This window comes from Arachis ipaensis, chromosome B7 (genome assembly GCF_059453495.1).
Source record: "Arachis ipaensis isolate K30076 ecotype BB chromosome B7, ASM5945349v1, whole genome shotgun sequence".
NCBI classification, from domain to species: Eukaryota; Viridiplantae; Streptophyta; class Magnoliopsida; order Fabales; family Fabaceae; genus Arachis; species Arachis ipaensis.
The window spans coordinates 40830255-40840701 of record NC_142442.1 but is presented as its reverse complement, the minus strand read 5'-3'; the positions used below and the strand labels follow the sequence as shown (position 1 = coordinate 40840701).

The 10447-nt window shown below is 37.6% G+C and overlaps 1 non-coding gene across 1 annotated transcript; it reads left to right on the top strand.

Annotated features, from left to right (window-relative positions):
* Positions 1-3414: 3414 nt before the first annotated feature.
* Positions 3415-3521, top strand: LOC148550935 (small nucleolar RNA R71). The gene has a single exon (XR_015893609.1). It is a non-coding gene; the product is annotated as a small nucleolar RNA R71 (small nucleolar RNA).
* Positions 3522-10447: the final 6926 nt, after the last annotated feature.

Sequence of the window (10447 nt, the reverse complement as noted above, 5' to 3'; positions counted from 1 at the left end):
AGAAAGAGCACTGGTTTCGGTTCCCATAGCTCCCTGAGCTGTTCTTGTTCTTCTCTTTCATGGTTTTTGTTCATACCCTAGGTTGAGCTAGCGAGCCAGGTTAAATGAAGACAGAAACGACTAACCTCTTATAAAGGATTGGTTGATACCGACCTCTTCCCAAAGAGTTCAGCCAAATTACTACAAGGGCCCATGTAGGCCCAAAGCAGAAGATCACAGCCCACCTAAAAGTGGCTGGACAAAGATAAGGGGACTCACCCGCAAAAGATAAGATAAGATAACTAACTTATCTCAATGGAGGTCACCCCACACTACAATAAATACACCAGAGCACCCAGGTATAACTCACTCTCTGATTCTACACAAAAAAACCTGCTTAAAGCCCATGCTAACTTAAGCATCGGAGTCTCTTGTAGGTACCACCACCCTCCGGTGATCAAGGATCAGCAACATATCAAGGTTCAGTAAGCCAGACACGACAGCTCCAGCCACAACAGCAGATCTCCTTCGAGATCGACCTTCAATTTCAGGTAACCCTCGGAACATTGGCGCCGTTACCGGGGAACCTAGAAGTCATCCCATCATCATGGAGGACAACCTTGACAACGATCATAATTTTGGCTTGGAGGACAGAACGCCGCACGAGAACATGGATACCATACCAAAGGGTATTCCTCAAAACAAGGGAGACAAACAGCCTCCAAATGCATAAATTTTAGAGGCCATCCGTGAACAACAGAATCGCCTTAAACAGCTAGAACAAGAAGCCGACCGGCAGTGGGAGGCTGAGCGAGACCTTTAGAGAGAAACCAGACAGCATCGAGAGTTGGAGAACAAACTCCTAAAGCTCGAAGCTGATCTCAAAACTAAGACCACTCGAACTAGCCAAGAAGATAGCCCCCACAAGGATCAAGATCCATCCACAAAGGAGATCATGAAAGCTAAAGTCCCAAAGAACTTCAAAGCCCCTGACATGACCTTGTACGATGGTACGTCAGACCCGAGCCATCATCTCAGCAATTTCAGAAGTCGAATGTATCTTACGGATGCCTCAGATGCAATCCGTTGTAAAGCCTTCCCGACCACTTTGACCAAGACGGCAATCAAGTGGTTCAACAGCTTGCCGCCAAGGTCAATAGCAAGCTTCGATAACCTTGCCAAAAAATTCTTAGCTAGATTCTCCATCCAGAAAGACAAAGCCAAGCATGCGCCAAGCTTGCTAGGGATTAAGCAAGGAGATAAGGAGAGCCTCCGTAGCTACATGGAGAGATTCAACAAAGCATGTTTGGACATACAAAGTCTGCCAACAGAAGAAGCCATCATGGGTCTCATTAATGGCCTACGAGAAGGACCATTTAGCCACTCCATATCCAAAAAGCTCCCTGCATCTCTGTGAGTTATCTTAGTGAGGCTGAAAACTAGAATGGTTAAGTCTGAAAGGCTCTTCTTAGAGGTCTCTATATTCCCTTGAGAAGATGGGAATGGTGGTCTGTTATTGAACCTATTCTGGTTCCTACCACCTTGATTGAAACCTTGCTGAGGTTTCTATTGACCCTTCCATGAGAGGTTAGGATGATTCCTCCATGAAGGGTTGTAAGTGTTTCCATAGGCTTCTCCTATGTAATTCACCTCCTCCATGGTGGGTTGATCAGGATCATAAGCTTCATCTTCAAGAGAAGCTTCCTGATTACTGCCAGTGAAGAGAGAACTTTTGTGTGGTCTAGAAATTCGCAGATAAATCCTCGTTGCAAGTATAGCTTCTAAACCAACAAAAATCCTTTCATACAAATGTTTGGTTGTCAGAAGTAAAAAACCCCTTAAAAATTGATAACCGAAGTATTTAAACCTCGGGTCGTCTTCTCAAGGAACTGCAGGGAGGTGTTCTTATTAATGGTATGAGTCTTGTAAATTGGGGGTTTTGAAAATAAGGAACAAGTAATTTAAATGACAAGTAAAATAAATAAATAACTATAAAATAAACTTTTGGCAATGTATGAAAATTAGGAAGTCATATCCTAGTTACTCTTATGAGAATTGAGTTTAACCCCACTTAGTTAAGCTTTACAAAAGCAAGGGAAAGTCAAGTGGACTAATTAGTTAGATTCCCAAGTCCTAGCCAACTCCTAAGGAAAGACTAGAGTTAGTGGAATTCCAGTCAATTAGAGAAATTAATTAACAATCACGATAAGTTTAATAACTCAAGAGCCTCCAGTTAATCAATTAAAGCCAAGAATATAAAAAAGTTAAATAAGAATCATAAATCTGAAATACCTCAATTGCATTTAATAAAAGGAAATTAATCCAAAAATATAAAGAGTTCATAAGCTAATTTGGCAACATAAGTAATTAAATGAGAGCATTAAAGTATCTGAAAGTAAAAGAGAGATATAAAGTAAAAGAAATATTGAACCTGATGAAGAGTTGAAATCCTAAATCCTTTAAGAGGAATCCTAATCCTAAAACCTAAGAGAGAGGAGAGAACCTCTCTCTCTAAAAACTACATCTAAACTATGAAAAGTGAATAATGATCGACCTCTCTTGAATGGATGCATTCGCCCACTTTATAACCTCTAATCTGTGCTTTCTGGACTTGGATCTGGGCCAAAAAGGGTTTCAGAGATCGCTGGGAGCGTTTTCTGCAGTTTCTGGTGCGTGGCGTCTGTCACACGTCCGCGTGGGTCACGCGTACGTGTCATTTGTGTTCTGCTCAAGGCACGCGTCCGCGTCAGTCACGCGTTCGCGTCACTGCCTTTTCGCGCTAGGCATGCGGCCGCGTCGTCCATGCGTTCGCGTCGCTGCCAGTTTCTTCAAAAACTCCATTTTGTTCTTTTCTTCCATTTTTGTATGTTTCCTTTCCATCCTTGAAATCATTCCTGCCTTAGGAGATCTGAAAATACTTAACACACAAATCACAACATCGAATGGTAATAAAAAGTAATTAAAATAAATATTTTTAAAGCATAGGAAACATGTTTTTCACATATATCACATAATAAGGAAGGGAAAGTCAAACCATGCAATTTCACATGAATAAGTGGGTGAAGGATTGAATAAATCACTTAAATTGAGCACAAAATATATCATAAAATATGGGTTTATCAGCCAGCTGCAGTTTTCATCCCAGTGAGATGTTGAGAGATCATGTTGACTTGTTGGGTCAAGATCTTATTCTGAGCCAGGATGGCATTCAAAGTCTCAACTTCATGAACCCCTTTCTTCTGAGAGGTTCTATGATTTACAGAATTCCTCTCAGAGGTGTACATGAATTTGTTGTTTACAACCATCTCAATGAGCTCTCTTGCTTCTGCAGGCGTTTTCTTCAAGTGGAGAGATCCACCTGCAGAGCTATCCAAGGAAATCTTGGATATCTCAGACAAGCCATCATAGAACACGCCTATGAGGGACCACTCTGAGAGCATGTCAGGAGGACATTTCCTGATCAACTGCTTGTATCTTTCCCAAGCTTCATAGAGGGATTCACCTTCTCTTTGTCTAAAGGTTTGAACTTCCACTCTAATCTTGCTCATCCTTTGAGGAGGAAAGAACTTAGCAAGAAAAGCATTTACTAGCTTTTCCCAAGAGTCAAGACTCTCTCTAGGCTGGGCATCCAGCCAGAACTTAACTCTATCTCTTAGAGCAAAGGGAAAAAGCATCAGCTTATAGACTTTCGGATTAACTCCATTAGTCTTTACAGTATCACAGATCTATAAAAATTCTGCTAAGAATTGATGTGGATCTTCCAATGGAAGTCCATGGAATTAGCAGTTCTATTGAAGAAGAGAGACTAACTGAGGCTTAAGCTCAAAATTGTTAGCTCCAATGGCAGGTACAGCAATGCTTCTGCCATAAAAGTCAGAGGTAGGCATGGTGAAGTCACCAAAGACCTTTCTAGGCTCCTCTTGTGGTTCGTCCATATCCTCTGTTTCTTGTTCAAAACTTTCTGAAAGATCTCTTCCGGAGTGTTGTGCTTTAGATAGTTGTAAATGCCTCCTTAGAGTCTTCTCAAGTTCAGGATCAAGAGTCAAGAGGGGTTTTTTTATCCTTGTTCCTGGTCATAAACAAGAAGAAAAGAAAGAAAAGAAAGAGACCATGCCAATAGGCAAGAAGCTCCTTCTTAAAGTCAGAAGTAGAGGAAGAAGAAGAAGATAAAAAAAAAACATAAAAAATAATTAAAAGAAGTAAAGAAAAAATACCTTGGAAATAGTAGATAAGAGTAAACAAAAGAAGATAGAATAAAAAAATGAAAAAGAAATCACAAGAAAGCTTTTTGTACCACTTGGATAAAAGAGCTTCCAGTGAAATATGAAGAAAGACAATAAAAAAGAAGACAAAAGAAGAGAGAGGAGTATACTTTGAAAATAGGGGATAGAAATAATTAAGATAAGAAGGAAGAATACAGAGGGGAAGAAGAAAAATGATATGAGTAGAGATGAGATGAGAAGAGGTATAAATAGAAAAAGTAAATAACAATATTTTATTTTTATTTATTTATTTAATTAATTTTCGAAAAATTAGATTAATTTTAAAAAGATTTGAATTTTAATTGTTAAATTTTCGAAAATAGAAGAGAGAGAAGAGAGGGAATTTTCGAAAATAGAGAGAGAAGAGAGTTAGTTAGGTGGTTTTGAAAAAGAAGAGAGAGAAGATAAGATGGATATTTTTGAAAATTTGAGAGGGAAAAGTTAGTTAGGAGGTTTTGAAAAAGATGAGAGAGAAGATAAGATATTAATTAAGAAAAGATAAAAATAAAAATAAAAAATAAAAGATAAGATGAAAAAAAAGATTTGAAATCAAAATTTAAAATTAGAAAAAGATAAGATAAGGTTTTAAAAAAGTTTTGAAAAAGATATGATTTCAAAATTAGAAGTTAGAAAAGATAAGATAAGAAACAAAAAGATAAGATTAGAAAATTGATTTTAAAAAAATTTAAATTTTTTTTTAATTTGAAATCTAAAAAAGATAAGATAAAATTTTTGAATTTTGAAAAAGATATTATGTGATTTTGAAAAAGATAAGATTTTTTTTGAAAAAGATATGATTTTTATTTTTGAAAATTTTGATTTTTGAAAACTTGACAAGATAAGATAAGATAAAATTTTAAAATTCAAACCTGAATTTTTTGAAAAAATTTCGAAAAATTGGTTAAAAATTAGTTAGAAAATATATTTTTTTATTTTTTTATTTTTTGATGAAAGAGAAAAACACAAAAAAGACACAAGACTTAAAATTTTTAGATCTAGTGCACCCAAATTTTTGAAAATTTGGAGGGAAACACAAGGGAACACCAAACTTAAAAATTTTAAGATCAAGACACACACAATACTCAAGAACACTTTAAAGATGAACAAGAACACGAAGAACAAAATTTAAAGACTCAAAGAACTCAAGAACATAAAAAAGAACACTAAACTTAATTTTTAGAAAACTAGAACAAGATTTTTCGAAAATTGCAAGAAAATAAACAAGAAAATACCAAAATTAAAGACTTGACACAAGATTAAACAAAGAAAAATTATTTTTGAAATTTTTTAGAAAAAGACTCAAAGAACATGAAATTACTAAGAACATATCAAAAAATGCAAGGATTAAACAGAGAAAGTAAAAATATTTTTGAAAAACTTTTTTAAAATTTTTGAAAATTAGAGAAGGAAAAATAAAATTAAAAGTTTCAACAAGAACAAAAACAGAGACTCAAATCAAGAACAAAAATTGAACAAAGAAAAGAAAAATATTTTTGAAAAAGATTTTAGAATTTTTCGAAAAATTGGGAAGAAGCATTAAGTAGAAAAGCTAACAAAATTAAAAAATTACCTGATCCAAGGAGTAAGACAATCCGGCAGTTTGTCCAAACTCAACAATCCCTGGCAACGGCGCCAAAAACTTGGTGCACGTGTATGCAAAACCCACACTATTTTGTACAATAGCAACAGTACCAGCAAGTGCACTGGGTCGTCCAAGTAATACCTGAGCGAGTGAGGGTCGATCCTACGAGGATTGTGGCTTGAAGCAAGCTTGTGGTTGTCTTGCAGGTCTTAGTCAGGCGGAATTAGAAGGAGTTGCATTATCAGTGATATAAACATAACATTTTCATAAGTTGTGAAAGGGAATAAGTGATAGGATTAGATTGAGAGTTGGAGTTGCTTTGTCTTTCTGAAGTAACTCTGGTACTACCGTCTTCTTTGCTTGTGAATGATCTTCTTCTATGGCAGGCTGTAAGTGATCAAAGCCATGCCAATGGTCTTTGATCTCCTCTGCTATAGAATGAACGCCAGGGCCCTTGGTATTCAATCCAATGGAGGATGAAGCGCATAGCAATCCATTCTCTTGACGATCCTACTCAAAACTCTACAAACAAGGTAGAATCTTTTGGATTAGAAAATACCGCTTCTTGGATCTAGCCTATACCACGGAGACCTTAATATCCCCAGAGATTGGCTGAACTGGTGTCTCGAGAAGTCCCCGGTAAAATCGTGGATTAACCGTCTGAGAGATGTAAATCCATAGCTGTTGATTCGTGCGTTCCGGCCAAGTATTCACACGAATCCAAGTAGACGCGGGTGTTTGTCAGGCACGTTTGTCTTGATGTGATGAACAGAGCCAATTTGTCAAATCGTCTTGTTCATCACGATGAAAATCGGGATATACATCTTTGAGATAGATCATACACGGATTGAAGAAGAAGAAATAGTACTTTAATTAATTCATAGGACTCAGCAGGGCTCCTCCCCTCAACCTAGGAGGTTTAGAAACTCATACTGAAAATAAAAACAATGGTGGAAAAGTAAAAATGACAGACCTCCCTCTACGGGAGGTGCTCAAGGTTTTGAAACCTCTAAGTCTGTAAGTTTTTTGTGAGTGTTTGGGCTGCGCTTTGATGAGATCCACATTCCATGAGGTCTCTGGGGTGTGGAATGCCAGCTAGGGGGTCCACTCTGGGCCTTTGGACGCTAGGCTCTGCTCTTTTGGCGTTGGAAGTCTTGAAGAGTGCAGGTAGCTAGCATTGGACGCTAGCTTTGGGCCTTCTAATCCGAAGAAAAGTATGGACTATTATATATTGCTGGAAAGCTCTGGAAGTCAGCTTTCCATATCCATTGAGAGCGCTCCATTTGGACATCTATAGCTCGAAAAAAGCTCTTCCGAATTCAGGCAGGTCAGATCTGGACAGCATCTGCAGTGCTTCCTCTGTCTCTGAATCAGACTTCTGCTCCAGCTCCTCAATTTCAGTCAGAAAATACCTGAAATTGCCCAAAAACACAAAAACTCATAGTAGAATCCAAAAATGTGATTTTAACACTAAAACCTATAAAAACTTAATAAAAACCAAATAAAAACTACTAAAAACTATATGAAAATGATGCCAAAAAGCGTATAAAATATCCGCTCATCAATGATGGTTATGATGATGAAAGATCGATGTATATGAAATGTAGTTGGTTGTTTAAATGGGTAAGGAAATTGTTGAATGTGTATATGGAATTGTTGAATGATTGAAGGAAGAAATTGGGTATTGGTGTGAGGTGACGTGGTTAGAAGGCATATGTGTATGTTTTGGGGAGTTTTAGTGTTGTTTTGATTATAAAAATTTGATTTGAAATCAAGTATTTGGAAAGAAAAGAGGTTTTGGGGTTTTTGATAAAACTTGATTTTTGACCAACTTTGGCGTGCTAGAACTCGGCCTTCAGTCCCCCAAATTTTGTCAAACTTATTTCAAATAAAAATTGGGTCCGTGAAGTTTATACTATTCTAAGAATGGATGAAAAATCATTTAAAATAAAAGAGTTATGCGCGTTTGAAGTTTGGTATCAAATATTGGAAATTCTGCAACTTAGCAACTTTTTGAGGAAAGGGAGGGGTCGCTATGCAAGCATGCACACGCGACACGAGATTTACTCACTGGCTTGATATCTCGCATACGCGAGTGGCACACGATACACGAGATGTTCCTCCTGTTTTGCCCTCTCGCATACGCGGACATAAACTCGCTTATGCGATACCATTGTTTTGGCTAAAAGTGGGATTTTTGCATACTAAACTAATTCTCTAAATTTTCAAACTTCTTTTACACTTGTTTAAGGTCCGTTAGTGAGCCTTTAGGCCTTAGAATGAGGATGAGCGTGTCAAATAAATTGAGGAGATAAGGGTTTTGTGAAGTATTAACTGAACTAATGAGGCATTGGTAACATTGAATGAGAGGAGATTGATGAGGATGGTGGAAGTAATGATGATTTGTAATTAGATGAGATATATGTGATCCCGGGTAAGAGGTAGTGGAATTGTCCACCTGCTCTGGGTAAGAAATGAGGAAGAAGAATGATAAAAACTGAGTTAATTATGAATTTTGAATGAATATGAAAGAATTGAAAAGATATTAAGAATGCAAGATGAAGAAGATTGAATTTGAATGAAGGATGATGAGGATTGATATTGAAGTATGATATTTGAATGAATTGAATGATATTGAGATAATTATGACCGGGTAAGAAGCGGTGGCATTGTCCATTCACTCCGGGTAGGATGCAGTGGTGTTATCCACTTGCTCCGAGTAAGAGTCGAGACTCCAGGTAAGATGCAGTGGTGTTATCCACTTGCTCCAGGTAAGAGTTCGAGACTGCAGATAAGATGCAAGGGTTGAGTTCTGTCGCCGCTTGCTCCGGGTTGAGAACTATAACACCAGCTGGGTAAGAGGCAAGGATGAAGTTGTCCCCTACTCTAGGTATGCGGGTAAGACGCAAGGGTTGTGGTTTGGTCCCACTTGCTCCATGTTTGGTGTTCTGTCCAAGATTAGCTACCGGACGTGTCGGGTTTGGCTTTATAACTGACAGATGAGATTCATCGGCCATAGGACAGGCATACATCATATGCATTTGTTTATTTTGTTTGAGTTTGTATTACTTGGGATTACCTATTTGATTAACTATGTCTAATTGTTATATGTTCTACATGTTGTATCTGCATTCTATCTGTGTTTTCCTTATCTGTATTGTATGTCCATGCAACTAAGAGATCCCTCGTGTGGTGGAGGTGTGACGAGGATTGTTCCACCGGTGATTCGGAGGGTTAGGAGGAGACAGGAGGGGGTGTCAGGATAAAGATGGATTTAAGAGCTAAATACATTAGACAACCACCCTAATTTAAGGTTTAGTATATTATTTTAAGTTTAAATAAGAGTGTCGGAGTTCTAGGATTACTTTTTTCTTTTCCGGGATCTTATACATTATGTATGTTGGCACCTTTACCATACTGAGAATTTTCGGTTCACATTCCATACATATATTGTTGTTTTTTAAATGCAGGACATGAGACACCGCACTGAGCATTTTGGAGACTCTTAAAAGCAAAGAACTATTGTGGGACTCGATGTTTGTATTTTGTTTAAGTTTATATATGTATATAGATTCTCCACCTTGTATATATTATGTTTTGTCCCTCTTAGAGGCTAACTTGTATATATATGTATACTCTGATCGGCCTTTGCTTCGCAGGTTGAGCCTAGAGCTTGTTATTTGTATCTTTGGAACTCTAGTCTTATATATACATTATCTTTTCTACTCGATCTTATCTACCTTTCTACGTTTACCCGATCGTGACTGATGCGCTTTTCTGTTTGTATTTCGTTTCAACTTTTTCTTCAAGGCTCCTAGATAACTCCTTTTATCAATATATCTATATATGTATTTTATTTTTTGAGGTCGTAGTGCCTTGCCACCTCTGATTTACGTCATAGGCGTAAAGCTCTGTGTAGTAGGGTGTTACATAGAGCCTTCTATCACATTGCTTGAACCAATAATGATATTAACACATTCTTCTTTTTGTACAAGATGAGTGGTGCGCAGAAATCGTGACGGTTCCATTCCTTGGTAACGGCGCTAAAAACTTAATACGCACGTTCATAATCTTAGTTCTTTGTCACAACTTCGCACAACTAACCAGCAAGTGCACTGGGTCGTCCAAGTAATAAACCTTACGTGAGTAAGGGTCGATCCCACGGAGATTGTCGGCTTGAAGCAAGCTATGGTCACCTTGTAAATCTCAGTCAGGTGGATTCAATTGATTATGGAGATTTAATAATTAAAAGATAAATAAAACGTAAATTTAAAGATAGAGATACTTATGTAATTCATTGGTGAGAATTTCAGATAAGCGTATAGAGATGCTTTTGTTCCTCCTGAATCTCTGCTTTCCTGTTGTCTTTATCCAATCATTCATACTCCTTTCTATGGCAAGCTTTATGTTAGGCATCACCGTTGTCAATGGCTACATCCTGTCCTCTCAGTGAAAATGGTCCAATGCGCTGTCACTACATGGCTAATCATCTGTTGGTTCTCGATCATACTGGAATAGGATCCATTGATCCTTTTTCGTCTGTCACTACGCCCAGCACTCGCGAGTTTGAAGCTCGTCGTAGCCATCCCTTCCCAGATCCTACTCGGAATATCACAGACAAGGT